General features: G+C 41.7%; 1 long non-coding RNA gene and 1 pseudogene across 1 annotated transcript in view; one reads left to right on the plus strand and one right to left on the minus strand.

The window, feature by feature from the left end:
- Positions 1 to 25,929, plus strand: part of LOC121819669 (uncharacterized) — a 575,865-nt gene that overhangs the window by 107,816 nt on the left and 442,120 nt on the right. The gene's annotated exons all lie outside the window — the stretch shown is intronic.
- Positions 24,845 to 24,977, minus strand: LOC114112132 (U4 spliceosomal RNA; annotated as a pseudogene).

Consider the following 25,929-nt stretch of genomic DNA (forward strand, 5'->3'; position numbering starts at 1 on the left):
TACTAGAATAGTATTAGGTAGTCATAGAATCTATGGAAGGTCTGGGGAAATAGGCTACGAACAAGGGCAGGAATCAAGATAGGTTCAGTAGAGGAACCCTAGGAGGTTAAAGCGTCTGCCTGCAATGCAATGCAGGAGACCTGGGTTCAATCCCTGGGTTGGGAAGATCCCCTGGAGAAGGAAATGGCAACCCACTCCAGTATTCTTGCCCGGAGAATCCCATGGACAGAGGAGCCTGGTGGGCTGCAGTCCACAGGGTCGCAAAGAGTCGGACATGACTGAGTGACTTCACTTTCTTTTCTTTCTTTCTACAGAACAGTGCCTTAAGTCTCAGTGTTTCTGAGAAGGAGCATCTTTCTGGTCAAGCCTAGAAAGTCTGTCCCATCATACCTACAAGGGAACAGACTTTTATAGTAAGAATTGGGGCCCTGTGTCCCGTCAAGACTCAGCCAATAGGGCCTGTCCCCAAACAGGAAAGGCATAAGGATACAGGTAGCAGAAAACCCCCAGGAATATCCATTCCCTCCTTATTGTTAGCTGTTTCCTTTTATTTTTCCTTTGTATTATAGAACTGCTGAACGTTCTTCAACAAAAAAATGGAGCACTTCTCTGATTATCTCCTTAAAATAAATTCCCTGGAAACAGAATTTCTGAATAAAGGAGTATAGACATTTTTAAGTCTCTTGATACATATTGCCAAATTACTTTTTGAGAAAGTTGTATCAACTTAAGCTCACTCTTGGAGTATGTTTGAGTGTGCATATCTTCTGTGCCCACACCGAGCATTATTGTTTTTAGAAATCTTCATGTCAACTCCTTTCTAGTCTGTGCTCATGTATGCAGCCTGTACCTCATTAAAACTGCATTTTGGAGTCAGAGCACCTAGTGGCACAGCAAATAGTTCAGTAAATAAGTTGTTTATTTTCTTGAGTGTATTTGAGATAATTACCTTTATTGATTTTCTTCCTCATTAATTTGATTAATTCAGGGGATGCTTCTTTAATAGGCTGTAGAGAAGGTTTTTGTTTTCATTTATTTATTTTTTTCTTTCTGGAAGGGAAGGGTTTACAAAGCCCTGTTTGCATGTGAACTAATAGAGAATTGAATTTTTCAGGTGAGATTCTGAGAGGAGGACTCACCCTCCTTTAGCATGTGTCTCTTGCTAATGCTGTCCTGTGCATTATTTTCCCAGACCTCTTGGCCCATGGGAGGGCACATGTCCAGAAGTAGTTTCTTTCAGAGAGCCATAGCAGTGATATAAGTCCAGTAGCCCCTAAAGTGGGATGAATATGAAACCCAGGAAGGTGATGAAAAACTTCATGATTCTTCTATCATCTTAGAAGAGCACCTTTTTTCGCAAGAAATTGAAAGTCATGAAGAATGTTAAGACCTGGGCTTCCATCAAGAGAATGCAAGTAGCATCCAGGAAGAAGCATTTGACAAGAAAAGTCTGGGGTCCAGAATGCTGGTCTTGCTTTGTCATCAATCAACTGGCTGTGTGGTGTTGGAGAAATCACTTATATCTCTCTGGATTTCACTAGGGAGTGGGCCACAGGATCTTAAGGAAATTTTCTCTTCTAATTGCCAAAGATCCTAAGGCTACCTATAGACTTTGGATTTTTCAACATTATCTTGACTTCAGATGATAATGGTAATCAAACCATATCTTTCACTTTGCTTCCAGGTAGGAAAAAACTGAATGAATAAACACATATCTTTTTTTCTCACACTTGCGCTCAGAAGCTTCTCTGGGGCCTGTAAAACTAGCCAAAAGTCAAGCATTAAACAAACTAAATTCTTCTGGAGAAAGCCATGCCCCCACCCTCTATTTGCATAATTTGATTCTCATGTTTTGTCCTTGTCAAGTTCTTTCCTACCTGTAGACATTTATACAATAGGTTATAACTGTATTATTTTATTATTGATCATTAACCATGGGTGAGTCACCTTTTTAAATAGGCTTATGTGGTTTATTGGGAGAAGGAAATGTCAACCCACTCTGGTGTTCTTGCCTGGAGAATCCCAGGGATGTTGGAGCCTGGTAGGCTGCCATCTGTGGGGTCACACAGAGTCGGACACAACTGAAGCGACTTAGCAGCAGCATGTGGTTTATTAAGTATTCTATTCATGAGTAGTTAGAAATAAATTTGGACTAGAGATTTTGAATCATTGACATGAACAACCATCGCTAGGTGTCTGTGCTTGGCAGGCAGCCCAGTTGGTTACCAGCTCTAATTGGTTAGATGGTTTCATGGACACGTGGCCTCAAGTCCAGGCGAGGGTGTGTGGTCATGTGATAGTGGGCAGGGTTAACCTCTCTGTGAGGGGATATTGAGCTCACTGAAAAGTTTGTATAGAACAGAATTGTTTTCAATCTTCCCTAAGTAAATATCTGGCAAGGCCCAGAATTGGATCAGATCCAATTTTGCAGATAAAATGCCCCCAAACATGTTTCCCCTGGAGAAAGGCTGAAAATGTATGCACATTTATATTTGCCTATTTAGGCAAATCTCATTAACATGAATGATGTAGAAAAATACACAGTGATGGAGTGGTTCATATTCTCATGCTAGTCTGGGAGGGACTTTATTATGGTCCAGCAGGAGGTTAGCATTTAAGAGGTTGTTTCTACATGAGATTTTTAAAAATATAAGACCCTAATCCAAGGATAGCAAATACATGGTACTTGAGCCTCAACCCTCCCTCCCATGCAGAACAGACATAACTAATAGAAGGTGGATTCTTTGCTTCTGAGGCCACCAGTCAGACATCTGAGGATGAACATAATCATTCTCCCTGCCCCAAGATGTCAACTAGCTTGTCCATATGGGAAATTACCTTTCTTGGAGAAGAAAGGAGATCCTGTTACTTCTTGGATATGATTGATGGAACAAAATTGAATGCTTCTAAGCTTATCAACCAATGTTGTTGTTATTTAGTTGCCAAGCTGTGTCTGGCTCTTCACGACCCCATGAACTGCAGCATGCCAGGCGTCTCTGTCCATCACCATCTCCCAGAGTTTGCCCAAGTTAATGTCTAATGAATTGGTGATGCCATTTAACCATCTTATCCCCTGTCACCCTCTTCTCCCTCTTCCTTCAATCTTTCCTAGCATCAGGGTCTTTTTCCAGTGAGTTAGCTGTTCACTCAGGTGGCCGAACTGTTGGAGCTTCAACTTCAGCATCAGTCCTTCTAAAGGGTATTCAGGGTTGATTTCCTTGCTTTCAAAGGGACTATCAAGAGTCTTCTTCAGCACCATAGTCAGAAAGCATCAATTCTTCGGCACTGTGCCTTCTTTATTGTCCAGCTCTCATGTTCACACCAGCATGTTACATTGATTTTCATTGTATTCTCAGAGGCTTAACTAAGTCCTCATGGTTGAGCGTAGTGAGTGATAAGTACTCATGCCTTCTGGGAAAAAAAAATATGCTAGACACTAGACTTGTCCATGGCGAATTGCTGAGAGTCAGCAAAAATTGTGCCTCCTGTCAATTCCTTATCTCCAGCCTACGTAAGAGGAAGACCAGACATTGGAGAAGGTGGGATTAACAGAGGGGGTGTCTTAGGATAACACTTGGAATTTTTCCTGACCACTGCTACCACTTCTAGGCAAATAAGAGAAATATAGAATGAATATCTGGAGGTACTAAGGGTGCATGCCCATGTCTAGAAGATTCTGCAGGCAGGAGGCTGACTGGAACTGTCTGTGATGGGGGAACCAGGAGGGAGGGGAGCAATGGGAGCAACAATCCTGTTGTGCTCCCACCCCAGAGGCCTGCCTGCCTACTCCTTCTATCTAAGTGTTCTTTCAAAGCTTATATCCTCAGAAATGCCTTCTTTGACTGCTTAGACTAATATAGCGCCCCCTCCTGTCACCCCTTTTTACACTTCCTGTTTTATTTCCTTGGTAGCACTCTGGTACCTGTCCAAAATTTTTTTGGTAGGGAAAGAGTTAATAAGGATGGAGGTTTTGGAGAAGGAATCTCAAAGAGACCATTCTTTAAAGCCATAAAAATGTTCCATGAGAGCAGAGACCATATTCATCTTATTCACCATTATTCCCAGTGCTCAGAACAGAACCAAGCACATAGTAGCTGCTCAATAAAAATATATAAAATAGTAAATCTCTGCCAACAAGAGCCCTGAGAGATCAATAGACATCAGTTGGTTCTAAAAATGCAATTTCTCAATGTCTGAGTTGAGAAGAGTTTAGTGGGAGAAGTGGATAGGAACTCTAGACTGGGATAATGTTTGCATCCTCTCTGGGTTTCTATTTTTCCTGCTTCACTGCCTGGATAACTGAGAAGTAACTCTTTAGTGAAGTTCTTTCTATCCTGGGCTCTCCTAATCTACAAGTCTGTGGCACCTGGAAACCCACATGGACTCTCTTTCAGTTTTGCTTGATTTACTTTGCAGGGATGAGCTCTCCTCAGCCTAGCTATGCCTCTAGGCTTCAGGGAAAGTTGAGCACCTGCCCAGATGTTTGGAGACAACCTACAAACATGGAAACATACAAAGGCCATGCATTTGCTAGTATTGCTTGTGGCTTTCTACATGTAATGTGAAATTAAAATCATTTACATTAAGCAAGTGTGTTTCCTCAGCGATAAGGACCCCAAATAAAATCATTTATGAGGAGAACATGGGGAAAACCAGGGTATTTTAAAAAGTCATTCATTTCCTATGCATCTGCTCAGAATCACAAATGAAATATCCAATAACACCAGTCATACAGTGATGAAAGAAATCACAGCCTGTCCTTTCTGTAAGAAATGCTTCTGAAAGATAGAAATAAAAACCTCTTACCTTTGAATAGCACTTTGTAGTTTACAAGGATTTCTACCTATGTCATAGAATATGACTGAAAAAAAGGTAAACCATCTGATAAACTTTAAATCCTTCATAAAGCTGGAGAATCTTCTGGGTGTTCAGTAAATAAACAAATACTTGTTTGAGTGCAATGTTGAGACAGGACCATCATTGCATCTTCCCTCTAGAGTTAGGATTATACCTCAGATTGACCTTGAGTGACATATCACATTTTGAAAAAATCAGAGAAGGCTGTTTTGAGAGCTACAAAGTACAAAAAAATTCCAGTCAGGTCCATATCTAAGATTTTCTGGGCCCAGAGTGAGAGTACTTATAAATGGAAGTTCACTTACATATGTGTGAATATTTAAAATGTGTAAACCAAGCCAGGAAACTGATAAATATAATATATTCCATTCTTCTACCTTGATAAGTAGACATTCATAATGTTCTGGAAGGCCAGTTTGAATTGAGAATTCTTGAACACCTCAGAAGCGTTTCCCTGTGGAACATGATGGGGCGGGGAGAGTCTGATCTGGGTGCCCTCATTCTCTTCCACTTTCATCTGCATCCTGAACCACACATGCACATCCTTCCTTGGGTGCAGGTGAGTGCACACCCAGCCCCACACTGAGCAACATCCACACCCTCTCAGGAAAGTGGACACTAAGCAAGAAGTCTGCAGGGTCCCAAAGTTAAATGTAGGGCCATTTAGATAGGAAAGAGGTGGTTGCTGGAGCCAGGTAGACAAGTTCCCTTGGTTCCTGGGAGTCCTCACTCCATGGGATGAGGTGGGGTCAGAGGAGGGAGCAGACAGGCATCTCTGAAGTGCAAGGGCTTGCACAGGTCTCTTGTGGCCAGGTCTCCAGGAGGCACTAAATCCAGTGATAGTTGGAATTAAACTGAGTGTTTTTTGCTCTTCAACTTGTATCTAATTACACTTTAAGTAAACATTTATGAATGTTGCACTAATCAAGGGCCTATTTAAAATGAAGCTCAACTTCATTTTGATTTTTAAAAATTATTTGAGGCTACTTGGGATAAAGCATCTAATACGTAGAACTGCTGCTGCTGCTGCTAAATCGCTTCAGTCATGCCCGACTCTCATAGACGGCAGCCCACTAGGCCCTCCCATCCCTGGGATTCTCCAGGCAAGAACACTGGAGTAGGTTGCCATTTCCTTCTCCAATGCATGAAAGTGAAAAGTGAAAGTGAAAGTGAAGTCGTGTCCAACTCTTAGTGACCCCATGGACTGCAGCCTACCAGGCTCCTCCATCCATGGGATTTTCCAGGCAAGAGTTCTGGAGTGGGGTGCCATTGCCTTCTCTGATACATAGAACAAATGGATCTAAATTAGAAGTAAGAAGTAGGAAGATAAAGCATGTTGGCACTAGTTTATACAGGTGAACCAAAAGAGCAATAACCACAATAATAATGCCTTTACTAGTATAATTCTTTGGTTCCAAAGCTCTTTCATTTATATATATGTATTTACATATGCAAATCACTGAATTATATAAGAATAAACATCAGTACTTTGAAAGATGTATACTCCAGGCAAATAAAAAGGAAACCCTGCTTGTCACTTTGAGGAGTACATTTATAGTTCATTGACCTGAGGGGGCAGTATAGAAGGAAAAAACCAAGATGCCAAATAGACTTTAATGTGGGGCCAACTCTAATCTATCCATGCTGCTAAGTCACTGCAGTCGTGTCCGACTCTGTGCGACCCCATAGATGGCAGCCCACCAGGCTCCCCTGTCCCTGGGATTCTCCAGGCAAGAACCCTGGAGTGGGTTGCCATTTCCTTCTCCAATGCATAAAAGTGAAAAGTGAAAGTGAAGTCGCTCAGTTGTGTCCGACCCTCAGCGACCCCATGGACTGCAGCCTACCAGGCTCCTCCATCCATGTGATTTTCCAGGCAAGAGTACTGGAGTGGGGTGCCATCGCCATAGTGGCTGCCTAAAGAGCCTGATTCAGAAAATCTCAGGCCATGCCCACCATTGGTGGCTGGTACTGAATTAGGTCAAGGGAGGGACTGGGATGGCGTATGTGCCATGAATGTGCCACCTCTCAGCTTGAAGAATACATTTGACAGATGATAAGGGTAAGCAGGATTCTTGAGGTCATCCTTAATCTTTTGAAGTTGTTAGTAAGGAGGAAAATCAATTCAAATTCTTAACAAGAATTCTGGCATCCTTGAATATTTCTATCTTCCTCAAACAAAAATGATCCATTCTAGGTTTCTTTGGGAAAGATACTGCTTTTAATGTGTTTTCCTGGTATGGAAAAAGATTGGCTAGATACCTGCTAAGGTGTTAATTGGTGATAACTGGATTAATAAGAGACTTGGGTTCTCTTCTCATCTCTGTCACTAACTAGCTGTGTGACCTTGAGCAAATCCCTTAAACCCTCTGGACCTCTATTTCCTTATCTTCAAAACAGGGATACTATCTCAGTGATCTCTCAGAATTTTGTGAGGCTTAAAGGAGATGGTAGCAAAGCAAGCACTTGAGTTAAAAAATAAAAATTGTATAGATGTAAACCATTTATGGTTCCACTGAAAAATGAGCCAATTGGATGAGGGTGCCATTTTCCAAAATGTTTTGCCTGAAACATTAGTTCCATGGGATGTCAGTAGGTGTTACACTAAAGCCTCAAACAACAAGTTTTCTCTGGCTAAATAAATTAAAAACTCTGGGCTGAGCAAACTTTAATAGGCATTGTTGCCAGAGATTATTACAATTTGAGGTGCAGTGTGAATCTATAACAGTGAGAAATAGTATACAGTGGTTCATATACTTATTTGAACGTAACGCTCTTAAAATATTAGTCCCTTAGAAGACAGTCTTCGGAAATCTTTGAACAAGCTTCGCTATAAGTTTACTTCAACTTGAATGTCCTCTGATTCATTCATTGATAAGAGCTTTGTTGTAAAGAAGACAGATTTTTGGGGAAATATTTCAGTTCAGTTCAGTTCATTTCACTCAGTCGTGTCTGACTCTTTGCAACCGCTTGGGCTATAGCATGCCAGGCTTCCCTATCCATCACCAACTTCCAGTGCTTGCTCAAACTTATGTCCATTGAGTCGGTGATGACATCCAACCATCTCATCTTCTCTTGTCCCCTTCTCCTCCTGCCTTCAATCTTTCCCAGCATCAGGATCTTTTCTAAGGAGTCAGTTCTTCACATCAGGTGGCCAGAGTATTGGAGCTTCAGCTTCAGCATCAGCCCTTCCAATGAATATTCAGGACTGATTTCCTTTATGACTGACTGGTTGGATTTCCTTGCAGTCCAAGGGACTCTCAAGAGTCTTCTCCAACATCACAGTTCAAAAGCATCAATTTTTTGGCATTCAGCTTTCCTTATAGTCCAACTCTCATATCCATACATGACTACTGGAAAAACCATAGCCTTAATTAGATGGACCTTTGTTGGCAAAGTAACGTCTCTGCTTTTGAATATGCTGTCTAGGTTGGTCATAACTTTCCTTCCAAGGAGCAAGCGTCTTTTAATTTCATTGCTGCAGTCACTATTTGCAGTGATTTTGGAGCCCAAGAAAATAAAGTCTATCACTGTTTCCATTATTTCCCCATCTATTTGCCATGAAGTGATGGGACCAGATGCCATGATCTTCGTTTTCTGAATGTTGAGCTTTAAGCCAACTTTTTCACTCTCCTCTTTCACTTTCATCAAGAGGCTCTTCAGTTCCTCTTCACTTTCTGCCATAAGGGTGGTGTCATCTGCATGTCTGAGATAATTGATATTTCTCCCGGCAATCTTGATTCCAGCTTCTGCTTCATTCTAGTCTGGCATTTCCACATGATGTACTCTGCGTATAAGCTAAATAAGCAGGGTGACAACATACAGCCTTGACGTACTCCTTTCCCAATTTTGAACCAGTCCAATGTTCCATGTCCAGTTCTAACTGTTGCTTCTTGACCTGCATACAGATTTCTCTGGAGGCAGGTCAGGTGGTCTGATATTCCCATCTCTCAGAATTTTCCACAGTTTGTTGTGATCCACATAGTCAAAGACTTTGGCATAGCTAATAAAGCAGAAGTAGACTTTTTTTTTTTTTTAAACTCTCTTGCTTTTTCTATGATTCAGCGGATGTTGGCAATTTGATCTCTGGTTCCTCTGCCTTTTCTAAATCCAGCTTGAACATCTGGAAGTTCTTGGTTCACATACTGTTGAAGCCTCGCTTGGAGAATTTTGAGCATTACTTTACTAGCATGTGATATGAGTACAATTTACGACAGTTTGAACATTCTTTGGATTGCCTTTCTTTTCCAGTCCTGTGGCCACTACTGAGTTTTCCAAATTTGCTGGCATATTGAGTACAGCACTTTCACAGCATCATCTTTCAGGATATGAAATAGCTCAACTGGAATTCCATCACCTCCACTAGCTTTGTTTGTAGTGATGCTTCCTAAGGCCCACTTGATTTCACATTCCAGAATGTCTGGCTCTAGGTGAGTGATCACACCATTTTGGTTATCTGGGTCATTAAGATCTTTTTTGTACAGTTCTTCTGTGTATGCTTGCCACCTCTTCTTAGTATCTTCTGCTTCTATTAGGTTCAGACTGTTTCTGTCCTTTATTGTGCCAATCTTTGAAGTATTTATTTATTTTTTATTTTTGGCTGCATCATGCATCAGGCAGGATCTTAGTTCTCTGACCAGTGATGGAACCCATTCGCCCTGCATGCAAAGGCTAAGTCTCAACCACCAACCCATCAAGGAAGCCCCTAAACAAAGATTTATAGAGCCCCCATTATGGGCAGACACTATTCAGTGTACAAAATAGAGGCAAAAAGTCCCTGCTTTTCTGGAGCTTATGTCTTAATGGGGATTTGATGTCACTCTTCCAAAGGATGCTTATGCTTAAAAGAGACTTCTCTCCTTTAACTCAAAGAAATGAAGTATCCAAGGAGAATTGTTAAAAATAGAGAAGGGAAGGACAGTTTGTGGGCAAGTAGGAAACACTGCTTACAATTATGATTTCTGTAGTGCAGCCTCTGAGCTAAGCTTAAACCATGAGCTTTGATCTGAAGAAGCAGGTAGCTACAGCTTCCTGGCTTCCCTGATGGCTCAGACCATAAAGAATCTGCCTGCCATGCATGAGACTTAAGTTCAATTCCAAATCAGGAAGATCCCCTGGAGAAAGGAATAGCTACTCACTCCAGTATTCTTGCCTAGAAAATCCCATGGACAGAGGAGCCTGTTGGGCTACAGTCCATGGAGTTGCAAAGAGCTGGACATGACTGAGTGACTAACATTTTCCCTTTCACTGCTTCCTGGGGGCACATGATCTCATTCATCCATTTATTCACTCATCCAGTTACCAAATCCTTCTGAGCATGATGTGTGTCATACACAGAAGTGTATAAGACTGATCTGTACTCTCAGAACAAATTTCCAGGTGGGCAAGCAGATAAAGGTGTGAGCAATTGCAACTCATTGTGCAACTCATTCTATTTACCATAGTGGGACATAAAGGATGATGTGGGAACACTTGAGCCCTGCACCCATCCTCACACTTCAGAGAAGTCATCTCAATGGATGTGACATTTAATCCGAATTATTCAGAGGTGATAATTTATTTACCAAACTGGCTTAGGGTGAGTGGGGGAAAATGGTGGGTAGGAAAAGTCTTTAGGTAGTAGAAACAGCATGTGGAAAGACCCAGTGGTACTCCCATTGAAATTGTATAACCAGAGTGGAATGAGTTATCTATCTAGGATTCTGTGCATGATATTCTCTGAAAGAGCATTTTGTTGTTGAAATAAAACTTGAAAATCATTGGAGTTCTCTAAAAGGAAATTCTTGAAGCCCCTACCATAATTCCTAAATTCTCCCCTTTCTATCATTCTCCTTTCCCAAAGTGTTTTCATTTTCATGGGGATTATGGCCAGAAAGAAAAACACCAATACAGTATACTAACACATATATATGGAATTTAGAAAGATGGCAATGATGACCCTGTATGCAAGACAGCAAAAAAGACACAGATGTGTATAGCGGACTTCTGGACTCAGAGGGAGAGGGAGAGGGTGGGATGATTTGGGAGAATGGCATTGAAACATGTATACTATCATGTAAGAATCAAATAACCAGTCTATGTCCAATGCAGGATACAGCATGCTTGGGGCTGGTGCATGGGGATGACCCAGAGGGATGTTGTGGGGAGGGAGGTGGGAAGGGGGTTCATGTTTGGGATCGCATGTACACCCGTGGTGGATTCATGTCAATGTATGGCAAAACCAATACAGTATTGTAAAAGTAAAATAAAGTAAAAAAAAAAAAAAAAAAAGAATCTCAAGTCTTAAATCCAAAGGAACACATTATTACTGGCACATATATTCATTAGAACTATTTTGGTGATAAATGACAGAAAACAAAACTCAAGATGACTTTACCAAAATAGGATATTATCTTACATAGAAAAATCCAGAGAAAGTTTGATCTGGCAGCTCTAGACCCAATCTCTCTTCATCTCTTACATCCTCTGTCTTCCAGGAATTCTTCATTTTTAGGCTCAGTATGGTGGCAAAGTGGCTGTCAACATCTCTACATCTACATCTTCCTTGTCTAAGTCTAGTGGAAAGAGGGTTTTTTCCCCTCCCAAACTACAATACTGGTCTCTGTGTCACTCTGATTGTACCATCTTATATCATGTGCCCATCCCTGAATCAATCACTGTGGTTCCTGAGGGTAAAATTACAATGATTGGACAGGCCTGGATTGCATGATCCAATCCTTAAGTAGGAAATAGAGACTGATCAGAATCATGTGACTGAGAATGGTTTCCTAAAGGAATTTAGGAGGCTATTAGCAGAGGAATAGATGTGTGTGGGAGAGATTATGAGAGAGAGAGAAAGAAAGAAAAGAGAAGAGAGGGAGAGGAGAGGGACAGAGAGAGAAATATCAAGGAAGGAAGGGAGGAAGGAAGGAAGAAAGGGAGGGAGGAAAAAAAGAAAAGGAAAGAAAGAAGAAGAAAAAAGGAAGGAAGGAATAGAAAGAAATTTCAAGGAGGAAAGTAAGAAAGACAGAAGAAAGAAAAGAAATATTTCATTTTAACAAGAACATCTTTAACAAATGTGAAGGGCTTCCCTGGTGGCTCAATGGTAAAGAATCCTCCTGCCAATGCAGGATACAGGGCTTTGATCCCTAGGTCGGGAAGATCACCTGGAGAAGGAAATGGCAACCTATCCAATATTCTTGGCTGGGGAATCCCATGGACAGAGGAGTCTGGTGGCCCCAGTCTATGGGGTCATAAAAGTGTTGGACATAACTTAGTGACTTAATAAAAACAAAAGATGTGAAAAAGAAATCTATGCTGTGGAACACTTTTGATTGTTCAAAATAGAGGGGTACAAAGGAAGAAAGAGGAAGGGCTGTGCATGTAACATTGGTTCGATTTGAATGTTCCCCTGAGCCTGTCCTTCATCAGTTACATACCCATCAAATCTCTAGGTAGGAGAAAAATTTCGAGATCACTTCCACACAATCATCAAATGCTGGAATCTCCTACAGCTAAATGTCAAGCTGGAATCAACATTTCTGGGAGAAATATCAATAACCTCAGGTATGCTGATGATACCACCCTAATGGCAGAAAGCAAAGAGGAACAAAAGAGCCTCTTGATGAAGGTGAAAAGGGAGAGTGAAAAAGCTGGCTTAAAACTCAACATTTGAAAAACTAAGATCATGGCATCCAGTCCTATCACTCCATGGTAAATAGGTGGGGAAACAATGAAAACAGTGAAAGACTTCATTTTCTTGCGCTTCAAAATCACTGCAGCTGGTGACTACACCCATGAAATTAGAGATGCTTGCTCCTCGGAAGAAAAGTTAGGACAAACCTAGACAGCATATTCAAAAGTGGAGACATCACTTTGCTAACAAAGTTCAGTATAGTCAAAGCTATGGTTTTTCCAGTAGTCATGTGCGAATGTGAGAGTTGGACCATAAGCAAGGCTGAGTGCCAAAGAATTGATGGTTTTGCACTGTGATGTTGGAGAAGACCTTTGAGAGTCCCTTGGACAACAGGGAGATCTAACCAGTCAATCCTAAAGGAAATCAGTGTTGACTATTCACTGGAAGGACTGATGCTGAAGCTGAAGCTCCAATAGTTTGACTACCTTTACTCATTGGAAAAGACTCTGATTCTGGGAAAGACTGAGGGCAGGAGGAGAAGGGGTGACAGAGGATGAGATGGTTAGAGGGCATCATAGGCTCGATGGATTTGAGTGTGAGCAAACTCCTGGTAATAGGAAAGGACAGGGAAGTCTGGAGTGCTACAGTCCATGGGGATGGAAAGAGTTGGACATGACTGAGTAACTGAACAACAAAAACAAATAGCCAGAATGAAACCAATGCCCTTGAATACCTCTAAACAAGAGGAAACTCATTCTTCTTGTTGCTAATCATTTCATGTTGACTGTCTCCCATTATTAGCTTAGGTTAAAAAAAAAAACAAAATTCAACTGAATAAATGTTAAACCCTTCTTAGCTTTATTTGATGATTCATAAATTGAGCAGCATCCCATAGAACAAACAGAAAGGAGCAGTGAAGAACTGTACAAAATGAAAAGACCTTTATAGGCAGAAGGGGACAAGACAAGAAAGTTACTAGCAAAGAGTGGATTGCTTGTAGCAAGATCACCTTCCTTTAAGCGACAGCATAGGTCTATCAGACAGATTAACTCACTGGTGTTTCAAGTTGACTGGTTTAAGATTCCACTCCTGGAAGAGATTGAAACTGTAAATAACTTCGGTATTGTGTCTTGGTTTGGTGACTTGGGCTTAGCACAAGTGACTCCATTTTGGGCCTGCTGTCGCCCTCTCTTTTTAAATATGTAACTGAAAAGTTGAATTTATTATTTTTATTTACAAAAGTTGAATTTATATATGACTTTAAGAAATACCCATAACCCACATTCAGCTGGGCCCCTAACTAAGTTCAGTCGCTCAGTCATATGTGACTTTTAGCAACCCCATGGACTGCAGCACGCCAGGCCTCCCTGTCCATCACCAACTCCTGGAGTTTACTCAAACTCATGTCCATTGAGTTGGTGGTGCCATCCAAACATGTCATGCTCAGTTTTCCCCTTCTCTTCCTGTCTTCAATCTTGCCCACCATCAGGGTCTTTTCAAGTGAGTCAGCTCTTTGCATCAGGTGGCCAAAGTATTGGTGTTTCAGTTTCTGCATCAGTCCTTCCAATGGATATTCAGGACTGACTTCCTTTAGGATGGACCGGTTGGATCTCCTCGCTGTCCAAGGGGCTCTCAAGAGTCTTCTCCAACACCACAGTTCAAAAACATTAATTCTTCGGCATTCAACTTTCTTTATAGTCCAACTCCCACATCCATACATGACTACTGGAAAAACCATAGCCTTGACTAGATGGACCTTTGTCAGCAAAGTAATGTCTCTGCTTTCTAATATGCTGTCTAGGTTGGTCATAACTTTTTTTTAAGGAGCAAGCGTCTTTTAATTTCATAACAGTAGTCACCATCTGAAGTGATTTTGGAGCCCTCAAAATAAAATCTGTCACTGTTTCCCCTGTTTCCCCATCTATTTCCCATGAAGTGATGGGACCAGATGCCATGATCTTAGTTTCCTGAATGTTGAGCTTTAAGCCAACGTTTTCCACTCTCTTCTTTCACTTTCATCAAGAGGCTCTTTAGTTCTTCTTTACTTTCTGCCATAAGGGTGGTGTCATATGCATATCTGAGGTTATTGATATTTCTCCCGGCAATCTTGATTCCAACTTGTGCTTCATCCAGTCCAGCATTTCTCGTGATGTACTCTGCATAGAAGTTAAATAAACAGGGTGACAGTATACAGCCTTGACGTACTCCTTTCCCAATTTGGAACCAGTCTGTTGTTTCATGTTCATTTCTGACTGTTGCTTCTTGACCTGCATACAGATTTCTCAAGAGGCAGGTCAGGTGGTCTGGTATTCCCACTTCCTGAAGAATTTTCTATAATTTGTTGTGATCCACACAGTCAAAGGCTTTGCCATAGTCAATAAAGCAGAGCAGATGTTTTTCTGGAACTCTCTTCCATTTTCTATGAATCCAATGGATGTTGACAATTTGATCTCTGGCTCCTCTGCCTTGTCTAAATCTAGCTTGAACATCTGGAAGTTCACTGTTCATGTACTGTTGAAGCCTGGCCTGGAGGATTTTGAGCATTACTTTGCTAGCATGTGAGATGAGCATAATTGTGCAGTAGTTTGAGCATTTTTGGCATTGCCTTTCTTTGGGATTGGAATGAAAACTGACCTTTTCCAGTCCTGTGGCCACTGCTGAGTTTTCCAGATTTGCTGGCATATTGAGTGTAGCGCTTTTACAGCATCATCTTTTAGGATTTGAAATAGCTCAACTGGAATTCCATCACCTCCACTAGCTTTGTTTGTAGTGATTCTTCCTAAGGCTCACTTGACTTCACATTCCAGGATGTCTGGCCCTAGGTGAGTGATCACACCATTGTGATTATCTTGGTTATGAAGATGTTTTTTGTATAGTTCCTCTGTGTCTTCTTGCCACCTCTTCTTAATATCTTCTGCTCCTGTTAGGTCCATACCATTTCTGTCCTTTATCAGGCCCATCTTTGCATGAAATGTTCCCTTGGTATCTCTAATTTTCTTGAAGAGATTTCTAGTCTTTCCCATTCTATTGTTTTCCTCTGTTTCTTTGCATTGATCACTGAGGAAGGCTTTCTTATCTCTCTTTGCTATTCTTTGGAACTCTGCATTCAAATGGGCATATCTTTAATTTTCTCCTTTGCCTTTCACTTTTCTTTTCACAGCTGTTTGTAAGGCCTCCTCAGACAACCATTTTGCCTTTTAGCATTTCTTGGCCCCCAACTACTCATGTAGATTTCACCCAATATTCAGTAAGGTGGGTTCAAACCTTTTTATTTTATTTATTTTTTAAAAAATTTTTAATTGAAGGATAATTGCTTTACAGAATTTTGTGGTTTTCTGTCATACATGAATAAGAATCAGCCATAGATACACCCATGACCCTCCTTCCCAAACCTACTTCCCATCTCCCTCCCCATCCCACCCTTCAGCTTATCCCAGAGCCCTTGTTTGAATTTCCTGAGTCATACTGGGCCTGCTGTCTCTCTCTGTCTCTTTTACAAATAATATTAGTCCTTTTGGTGATCTGAAACCTTCCTCCTTATAATTCTCTGCTGTCTTCAGTTCTCTCTTGTTCTTAAAGAGAAATTCTTAGTTCAGCAGAGGTAAACTGGTAGACTATTGGCAAATGAAAGTCCCTTGGACAGCAAGGAGACCAAACCAGTCAATCCTACGGGAAATCAACCCTGAATACTCTTTGGAAGGACTGATGCTGAAGCTGAAGCTCCAATAATTTGGCCGCTGATGCAAACAGCTGACTCATTGGAAAAGACCCTGATGCTGGAAAAGATTGAAGGCAAAAGTAGAAGAGGGCAGCAGAAGATAAGATGATTGAATGGTATCACCAATGAACATGAACATGAACTTGAACATGAACTTCGGTGAACTCTGGGAGATGATGGGGACAGGGAGGACTGGAGTGCTGCAGTCCATGGGGTCGCAGAGAGTCAACAACAGCAATGGGCAAATCTGATTGGAGATGAGATCATTGCTCAGCACACTACTTTGAGTACAGTTGGATGCTCCAGGTGGGCAGGCAGGGTCTTTTCCCTGTGGTCTCCACAAATCCCTGTTATCATACTCCTTGAGAGCTTCAAATGTTTGTTTATACTTCCTGCCTAAACTTGGAAGGGATTTGATTTTGTAATTCCTGGTCTAATTCTTTCATGTGGTACTTGATCAAGTACTTTGAAGACTGTAGTGTAACAGATTTAAAAAATAAGGAAGGAAAAAAAGAAAAGAAAAAGGATGGAACTTGAATTTATACTGCCCAGTGAATTCTTCTCCTTCAAAGTGTCACCTTGAGAGTGATATATACTTTCTCTGATGATACTGCTTTTGCTCAAAAGGATTTTCAGACTCCTCTTACAATTGTTTTTAGAGCCTGAAATAAATTCTTTGAATACCTCTACCTATGGCAAATCCTCAGTCTTTGAGAACATTTCTGACTTTTGGAAGAAGCCAGAGTCATTGAGAGCTAAGTGTTCATAAACACCTTGGCAAGCACGGCTGCCTGCCTCATCCTTTTTTCTGTGTCTTGAGCAAAGTCGCAGTTATGCAATCATGAGGCTGACAGGGTTCTTGTAGGCTCATTTAAAATTTTTTGTTTTATTTTTTACTTATTTAATTTTGTTAATTGAGTAACCAACCCATTCACATAGTTCAAATTTCAAAGGGCACGATAGGATGAGTGTTAAAAAGTCAGTTTCGCTTCCTTGTCCCCTGGCTAGCCAGTTTTCCTTCCAGGTTTTGTATGTATTCTTCCAGACAGTCTCTGTGTATTGCTTCAGTGACTTGAAGAAGGCCCAGAGAGACATCTATAAATAACTGAAGCATTGCTTGAATGCCTTTTAGGATCACTTCATTACATTGTGTGTAAATTTCTGGTATGTCTATGCCAAACACAGATCTGATGATTTTTAGTTATCTTACCTTGGGTATAACTGCTGCCTTCCTTAGGGATAAACTGCGACCCTGAGAAGTCTCTGTAATGGGAGGTAGTCTCCTGGCTTAGCTACCTGAGCTATGTGAGAGACCTGGTAAATGACTTTATCTCTTTGAAATAAAGAGATGTCTCTTTGGTTTCCTCATCTGTAAAAGGGAAAGCAGTCCCCTCATAGGTTATTGTGAAGATTAAGTGAAATGATGCATGAAAATGATCTAAGAGGATGTGGTGGTAGATTTTATGTGGTAAATTTGGCCTGGCTATGGTGCCCAGTTTTTTGGTCAAACACTAGTCAAAATGTTGTTGCTGTGAAGGTATTTTGTAGATGTGATATTTACAATCAGTTGACTTCAAGGAAAGCAGTCGTGTCTGACTCTTTGTGACCCCGTGGACTGTAGCCTGCCAGGCTCCACTAACTGTGGAATTCTCTAGGCCAGAATACTGGAATGGGGAGCTCTTCCCTTCTCCAGGGCATCTTCCCAATCCAGGGATCAAACCCAGGTCTCCCACATTGTAGACATATTCTTTACCATCTTACCATCGCACTACCAGGGAACCCCAAGGAAAGCAGACTACCCTCCATAATGTGGGTGAGCCTCATCTATTCAGTTGAAGATTCTCAGAGAAGGAATTCTTTTTTTAAAAAAGAGTTTTTAAATTGGAATACAATTGCTTTACAATGTTGTGTTAATTTTTGCTGAACAATATGAATCAGCTATGTGTATACTTATATCCCCTCCCTCTTGAGCCTCCCTCCCCCCCACCCCCCGCATCCTATCCTTCTAGGCCATCACAGAGCACCAAGCTGAGCTCTCTGTGCTATATACAACAGCTTCCTAGTAGCTATCTATTTTATACAAAGCTAGTGTATAAAATAGTGTATATATGTCCCTATGGTAGTGTATATATGTCAATGCTACTCTCTCAATTCATCCCACTTTCTCTTTCCCTCCACTGTGTCCACAAGCCCATTCTTTGCATCTCTATTCCTGCCTTGCAAATAGGTTCATCAGTACCATTTTTTTTAGATTCCATATATATGCATTAATATATGATATTTGTTTTTCTGACTTATTTCACTCTGTATGACAGATTCTAGGTTCATCCATATCACTACAAATGACTCAGTTTCGTTTCTTTTTATGACTAATATTCCATTTTGTATATGTACCACATTTTCAGAGAAGAAGGAATTCTGCCTCAAGACACAGAAATCCTTCCTGTTTCCAACCAGATAGCTTACCTTATGGATTTCAAAGTCAAGACTGTAACATCAGCCCTTACCTAAATTTCCAGCCTACTGGCTGCCCTAGACATTTTGGATCTACCAGCCTCCACAATCATGGGAACTAATTCCTTGAGAACCCTGACTAATGCGGAGGGAGAAAACTCTGGATTTTGAGTGTGTGTGTGTGTCTTGGGGGAAGAGATTATTGAAGAAACAAAACAAAACAGGTCTTAGTCCTGGCTTTTCCTCTGGCCCACTGAGCCGCCCTGAGCAAAATTCGGTACTGTTAAGCTTCTTAAAGCCTTGGCTTAAAGCCTCTCAAGATTGCTGGAAGAAAGATACTATGAAAATGATTTGCGAAGCACCATCCACACACAGGTGATTATTATCTGGTTATGCCTTCCTTTGAATGCACATGTATCTTTAGGGTCACTCTTCAGTGGCCCCCAGGCCTATACCTCTCTATGTCCCTTTCATGGGCATTGATGCTTATCTGTATCTCTGGCTGTTGGGCCCATACATGGGAATGAAATCCAGTCCTGCAGCGAGTATTTGTCTAGGGGATGAAGAGTCCCACCCCTGGCTTCAGTGGGCTCTGTACTCACAGGCATAGGGAAGTGGAGGAGGAGAGAGGAGAAAGCGGAGAGAGGAACTTGTGGAGGTGGGAGCAGGGAAGGGGGAGGGAGCATGAGAGAGGAAGGGGGTCATGTGCCAGGACGGGTTCCCAGGGGTATGGGACTGATTTGTGGGGGTACCTGGGTCTGTGCTACAGATTGCAGGCTGATTGCAACAGATTAGCCAGGACTTAAAAGGGGCCTCGTCAGAGTACATGACTATAGCATTGAGTGTTCTGTTTCTCTCATCCTGGGACTAGAGCCAATCAAACAGGAGAGGGTCAGGGGGGAGAGGCACTCTGAATAATCTGCTTCCTTTACCATCACAGTGCTTCAAAACACCACTTGGTTCCATTTCCACTTGGTTTTTCCTCTGCCAGGGATTCAAAGGCTGGCACTTGAGAGGGATGAAACTTTCTGTAGTGTCTGAGACTCCCCCATGTTCCCACCCACGCCATCCTGATGTTCTTTATCTCATCACTCAGCCCTATCTTTTATTCCATTTATCACAAGCTGAAATTATTTGATAAATAATTATTTACAAAACCCCCTGCTCTCTCCACTAGCATGTGACATGGGATCAATAACCTTTTCTAACTTGTTCATTCCTATAGTTCCAGCTGCTGGTGGAGTTGTACATGGTAATGCTCAAAAATGTTTGTTAAGGAATGGGATGGATATATACCATTTATCAAGGACCCTCTGTGCACCAGACAAGGAGCCTGGAGATGTACAGGCATTTCTCATGTTCTCTTAATGATAGTTCTCTCAAGGAAGTGTGACAGTCTTTATTTTACTGATAAGGCTCAGATTGGTTAAGTAACATGTTCCTGGTCACACAGTCAGAGCTGGGATTCTAATATAGGTTTAATAAAGTATAGGCTCTTAACCACTATACCGAGAATAAAATGTGCTTTATCTGCAGTGCCAGGATTATTTGATTGGCAGTTGCTTCTAGGAGCCCTTAGCTAGAAGAATTTTGAAGCAGTTTCCTGACTTAGTAGGAAGAGTGCTGAGATCAATTAGTACTGTCTGCAGGGGGTCAGATGGGATATCTAGTAGTACATATGTTGTCTATTTGTCATCCTTACAATAGATGATATCACCTCCATATAGATGTACAACAGAGGCAAAAAAACGGAGAGAGGGAGAACAACTAGATTCTTTCTAGCACTAGTTTTCATTCCTTCTTGAGTTTGTCTTTTCTATTGGGAATACTGGGAACACACCTACTTACAGGATTGTTTGGAGGAGAGGATGCAACTGGAGGTGGGAACTAGCTTTGAAGAGTTTGGCAACCAAAGGTTGAGATACTGCTTCATGAACTAACACCAGGATTGAGTCGGTGGAGGGGAGGGGGGGAGGTCAGATCATGTGATATTTCCGTGGGACTCCAAGACCTCTGTGCAGATGTGCTGTTATTATGTCCCAAAGGCCCTTCAGTGAACAAAGGGGCAGGCAGTGTGGCGAGGCAGGTGACAGTCAGGCTGTTGAGCTGGATTTGGTGATGGTGCCTGGTTGCAGGTAAGCCTTTGCAACCCACTTGTCATGAGATAATCATGTATTTATTCTTCCTAACAGAAACCTGGGAGGGGGTACAGTATATTGGTTAAAATTGGGGTTTATAGATTTTAGATCCCAATTTTGCTACTTACTGTGTAACCCTGGATAAATCATATAACCTCTTTGAGCCTTGGTGGCTTGCTTACTATTTTAGGTACCTGCTGTGAGAATGAGAAAAGTGTGCAAGGAAACCATTTGGCTCTGGTGTACAGCAAGCACTCAATACATATTTGTTAATATCTGTGAAGAACCTATAAGCCTATGTGGAAACTGGAAAGTCATTGCAGTTATCTGAATCTATCTGTGTTGCCCCAAGCCAGATGATTGTTGATTTTTCATTTCTGTTTGTTTCCCCCCTCCCCTGGTTTACACATGGGTATTTTGAACACCCAACCTCAGTACTTTCAGGACTGGAAAAGGGAACAAGCAGGGTTGGTCAGAGCTGTTCATCTTGTAATACACAGTCTGAGATCCTTGTTGCTGCTATCTGGCCTCTCCCTAACTAATCAAGGGGGAAATCCATTCTCCCACTATGTGCTAAAATTGTGTTTTGAGAATATAAAATTGGGCATTGCTCCGCTTGCCTACGGTGGAAACCCGCTGGTCCAGGACAGGCCCCCTCCCCTCTTCCACTGGAAATGGTTTAAATCATGTTTACCTATGGTGATGACTGTCATTTATTGAACACTAAGTGTGCTGGAACTTTATGCTCTCAATAGTCCTCAAAGGCAGCCACTATCCCCATCCGGGATATGCAGGTAGATGACTGCAGCACAGTATGTTTAAGTTACTTGTCCACAGCCAGTTAGTGCAGAGCTGGGATTCAAACCCAGGCCAGTTGGGCCTCAGGGGCTGCCTGCTTGGCACCGAACAACACTGTCTCCTGGAAACTCTGGCTTGATGAAGATGTCTATTTGGCAAAGAGAGTAAAATGCCAGATGTGTAAGTCAGGGGCATTGAGAGACCAGGGAGGGATGGAAGCCATGCTTTTTACTCCCTGCTGCACACCTGAATCACCTGGGAAGCATTCGTGAAATAGAGGTGCCTGGTCAGACCCCCCAAAAACTTTGATGCTGTTGATCTTGGATGGAGGTGGAGCTTCCCAGGTGGCTCTGATAGGGTTCCAGGCTTGAGGGCCACTGGAGCAGCATAAGGTCAGGAAGGGTTTAGCAAATTCCTTGTGGTTAGGAACCTTTCTACTCCCTCCTTGGAAGGGACTGATTCACATTGCAGGTGGTGTTCTTTTATCTCAGTATCCCCATTTGCAGTGTGTGGGCAATGGAGCTTGATAACACTGCAGGGGGTCGGGTAGATAAACAGCCTGTAAAGTGCCATTTCAGTGGGAAGTATTGGGCTGAAATGTTCTTTGAAGTGACCCTGTTTCAGTTTCAGTGGGATGGTGCTCTAGGCCATATCCCTAGCAGTTCCAGATCATTGATAACCACTGGGAACCAGGGTTTGAGGTATACACTTGCACAGCCTGGGATAACCAGGTAACTCTGATTGCCCTATTCTTTGGTTGATGAACAGTGCGAGTGGATGTATAATTCGAACCATTAACTTGCTCTCAATATGGAGAATGAGATTTGTGGCTCTCTCTTACAAAGAAAGTATGAAACAGTAAACACACTTCCAGTTATGGATGGGGCTAAACACACCATTAAACTGAATGCTAATGACTGTCTTCTGCTTCCTGGGAACATTTCACCGTGGCAACCAGCAGGTGCCCTTTCCTTGCCTTCTCTTTCATCTTCCCATAATTCTCTTCTGCCATGGATTTTTGGATAACAACGGGCACATGCCTGAAATAGTAGTTAAAAAACAGATTTTTTTTAAAAAGCAAATTGATTAGAGTAGGTTTCCAGCTTATCACATTATTTACTTGTAGGATGTAGCAATCTCAGGTAGTGAGAAACAGGCCAAGACAGGTGAACATCTTTAATTGATGTGAGTATCTTTAATATCTTGCCTATTTAGGGCATCAAGCCTGGTCTGACTTCTGAAGCTTGGTCACTAAATTGTGGGAGCAGCATAATTTAGGCTTAAGAATAAGAGTCAGGAGTTGGACACTTTTGGATAGAAGTCCTTTGCTGTTGCCTAAAAGCTGGGAAAATTTCCCTCTCTGTGCCTACTTTCCTCCTATGTAAATCAGTGTCTCATAGTGGAGTGGGGTGATTAATGAAAATGTATATAAAACTCAGTAAATAGTGCCTGGCTTCCCTGGTGGCTTAGATGTAAAGAATCTGTCTCCAATGTAGGAGACCCGAGTCTCATCCCTGGTTGCAAAGATCCCCTAGAGAAGGAAATGGCAACCCACTCTAGTATTCTTGCCTGGTGAACTCCATGGACAGAGGACCCTGGTGGGCTACAGTCCATGGGGTCTCAAAGAGTCGGACATGACTAAAAGACTAACACTTCACTTCATAGTGCCTGGCACATAGTAGGTGCTCATACATGGTAGCCATCCATTCTGATGATGTTGATGATGAGTTACATTGGCTGGGTGATTCTGGGCCATTAACTTACTCGAGAATTAGATCCTTCATCTGTACAAGGCAAGCTAATCATAGTACCTGGGTCATTTGTTTAAAGGTCTAGATAAGAATTAAATGATGAAAAGTACTTGGCACAGGACTTGGCGCATACTAAGAGTTCAATGAAGACTTGCTGAATGAGTGAAAAAAAATATGCTATACTGGCTGAAGAAGCTCAATCATTAGACCCGAAGCATTTAATATTAGACATGGAGGGATAAAAATACCAATAGCCCTGGACTTTCTTGTCTGTTACCTTTTTTAGCAGTTTTAGACCTTCCTTTGCTTCCTCTCTCCTCATTGTGCCTACTCCTCTCAGCCCTTATCAAGAGTGTATGCTGTAAAAGAGATAGCATGGTGCTGACACATATAAATGAACTCCCAGTATCACAGTGGCCACTGAGCAAGGCCTCAGACCAAAGGGCCATAAATACAGAGCTGCCTGCACACAGTCGCTCAGCTAGTGAAGCCGCCCATGGACTCTTGGTGCCCTGCCCCCGCCCCTCAGGTGTCTAGCCTCTTTTCCTACAGCCCCATCCCCTCCCCTCTCCATCTAAAGCCCTCTCCCAGGTCTGTCCTCCAGGGCAGTGACTCACGCTCTGAATCTGCCTCCTCTCAGGCTTCTGCCAACTCTAGCTCCCCCGTCTTTCTTCCTCCAGCTTTCCCTGGAAGAAAACAATCTGGTAAACCGGGCCTGGCACAGCTGCTTAGTCAGCTACTCACAGGAGTAATTGAAATGTCTTCTAGATAGCATTTGATGGTTTTAATTTCTAGTTTTAAAGGGGATTCATGTTTATTTTAGAAGATTTCAGGGGAAAAAAATGGAGAAAGAAGCCAAGCACATACAGAAAATAAAAATCCTGAGACCCAGACAACATCCCAGACTGATTAAATCAGTATTATTATGGGTGGGGTCCTGTATCATCATTAATTTTTTTTTTTTAATTTCAAAGGTGATTCCAATGTGCAGGCAAGCCTGAACCATCAACTTTGAGATACTTGCCAATAGCACTTTGAAGTATTTCCTTTATTTTCTATTTTTGTATTTGGATCATACTCTATACACTATTTGAAACCTGATTTTGTTTTTTTTTTTTTGGCCTAACAATATGTGATGAACATCTTCCCAAATCTCTAAATATTCTCCTAAGACATAGTCTTTTTTAAAGTGGCTATGTGGTTTAATACCTTATGGTTGCACCATAAATATTTAGCCCATTACCTGTTAATAAACATCTTTCTAAAATTCTGCTGTTTGAACTTATACTGAGATGTATTTCTACTCCTATCTCTGATCACTTACTTAGCTAACACATATAGTATGTAACCATATGCTGGATACTGCTCTAAGGCATTACGTATATTTCATTTAATCCTTACAATGAGCTTTTCAGGTAGCTACTATTATCACCCTCATTTTAGAGATGAGGAAACTGAGGCTCCAAGAGGCTAAATCATGTGATTGATTAGTGGTGGAGGCAATCTGACTCCCGAGTCCATGCTTGGGGTTTAAAACCGCTGAATCAGAAAACATTTGGGATCAACATGTATGCACTACTATATTTAATTAGCAATAATCACACCTTGGATAAACCTCATTAGCTACGATACTGCCACTGCACAAAGCTACACTACTATATTTAAAATGGATAACCAACAAGGGCTTGCTGTATAGCACAGGGAACTCTGCTCAATGTTATATGGCAGCCTGGATGGGAGGGAAGTTTGGGGGAGAATGGATTCATGTATATGTATGGCTGGGTCCCTTTGCTGTCCACCTGAAACTATCACAACATTGTTAATCATCTATAATTCAGTATAAAATAAAAAAAGTAAAAATATGAACATTTTCAAGGCTTTTGAAACACACTGCAAAATGGCCTACCAGGAAAGTTTTATCCTTATTATATGAGACAGAGCAGGAGTCTTTGAGTTTGAAAATCATTCTATAACCCAGTGAAATCTATCAGTTGAAAACCTCCCTTTATTGTAAGTCTTTTACATGTTCAAATATTTGTAGTAGGATTTTATAAATATTACATATCAGGTATAAAGTGTGACCTTATCGTTTGTAAGTGATGTGCCAAGCATAAGAGCTGGCATTGTTTTGTGGAGGCAGGGAGAGGGGACTGCCTAGAATTCACTTTGTGGTCTGCTTAGGGAGACTTCTAAGGACAATCCTACATATTTATCCCTCTCCAAGTCTCTTCTTTTTTCTAACTCTCTTCTTTGGGTAAAATAGAGCAATATTTGATTTTGGTAAAATGGAGTAATACTTCTTCCTAGAAGAGGTACTGTAAGAGGAAAGATGACTTTATCAGGTAAAGAAAAATTTGTTGGGTTTCTGATGAAGGGATCTGAAGTCCCTTCCTCAAGGGAATCTGATTCAACCTCCTCTAGCTGCCCATGGGGATGAATAGAACTGGTTTTCTGGGAACTCAGGAAGGAGGGCAGAGGGACCCTCACAGCCTAGAGGACAAGGGAGCCCCCAAAGAGGAGGAGATGGGTGAGAGGGAAGAGACTTCTGGAAGCCCTGTGAGGGGCTCCCGGGGAGCTGCTGTGTCTCCCATACAAAGTCCT

The sequence above is a fragment of the Ovis aries genome, chromosome 5 (genome assembly GCF_016772045.2).
Source record: "Ovis aries strain OAR_USU_Benz2616 breed Rambouillet chromosome 5, ARS-UI_Ramb_v3.0, whole genome shotgun sequence".
NCBI lineage: Eukaryota > Metazoa > Chordata > Mammalia > Artiodactyla > Bovidae > Ovis > Ovis aries.